This window comes from Lepeophtheirus salmonis, unplaced genomic scaffold, assembly GCF_016086655.4.
Source record: "Lepeophtheirus salmonis unplaced genomic scaffold, UVic_Lsal_1.4 unplaced_contig_1252_pilon, whole genome shotgun sequence".
Lineage (NCBI taxonomy): Eukaryota > Metazoa > Arthropoda > Copepoda > Siphonostomatoida > Caligidae > Lepeophtheirus > Lepeophtheirus salmonis.
The window spans coordinates 1-999 of record NW_027290077.1 but is presented as its reverse complement, the minus strand read 5'-3'; the positions used below and the strand labels follow the sequence as shown (position 1 = coordinate 999).

The following is a 999-nucleotide window of genomic DNA, read 5'->3' as shown; positions in this document are numbered from 1 at the left end:
AAATTATTGATAATAAGTATAAAATTAAGTAGGATTTGGGATCAATTTCTGCACATATACCCCTTTATGTAGTCCTGTTCTTTGTATTCATATCTGTAATACTTTATAATGTATGTATGTACTATAGTAAACAATAATAAATTCTTAACTAACAAAAAAAATATTTTGGGCAGAGGATATGTAGCCTCCCACCTCGCCAGATCATAAAACTTTGGACATATACATATATGTAGGGCCTCTTGGAGAGAGAGTCCAATAAACAAGTAAATACCACTGTTGACTCCTTGTGGAGTTCCATTCTCGAGACAATGACCCATTTGGACAAGGAGTTCCTAATCAAGGACTTATCAGGTTGAAGGCTGTTGTTGAAGATGGAGGTGTTTGGTTTGAGTGATTGACTTCGCTATGAACCCTGTCATGTAACTGGAAAAGATTTGTGAGATGCTGATTTTATTTTGGGAAATAAATTGAAATATGTATTATCATTAAAATTTCCCTGATTTAAAAACTCCACCCTGTATATCTACTTATCAAATCATGAATATTTAATTTTATCTTCCAATCAGTTTTATAACAAAGCATTTTGACTATAAAATGGATCCCTTAAAAGATTATAAGACAAACTCCCTCGTTTACAAAAGTTTTGACTCAATACTTGAAAGTTTCTCGGTAAGAATTAATGTTAAAACTCGGTCAATTTTTGGTTATGAAGCTCCTTTTCTCATCTGGTTTCGCTTTAAAAAAAAAAGAAAAGTTTCTTTAGATAATTGTTTACAAAAAGTTATAACATCGAAATATACCCTTTTTGACAAAAATGCTCTAAAAAGGGATTTTACCTGAAGATTAAAGTAGAAAATGTGTGGCTAGAACTTATTATTAGATATCGTTGATTTTTCTTCTTCACCAAATTTTATATGAGACTGTTTCGTTTGTGAGACCCATCCAGACTGAACTTCTTGACAACTCCAAATTAGTTCAATCTACTAAAAATCTTCAATG

General features: G+C 31.3%; 1 long non-coding RNA gene across 1 annotated transcript; it reads right to left on the bottom strand.

The window, feature by feature from the left end:
* Window positions 1-21: 21 nt before the first annotated feature.
* LOC139907454 (uncharacterized) lies at window positions 22-993 on the bottom strand. The gene is made up of 2 exons (XR_011784109.1): window positions 837-993; window positions 22-734 (listed from the first exon to the last, which is right to left on the bottom strand). It is a non-coding gene; the product is annotated as an uncharacterized lncRNA (long non-coding RNA).
* Between the last annotated feature and the right edge of the window lie 6 nt (window positions 994-999).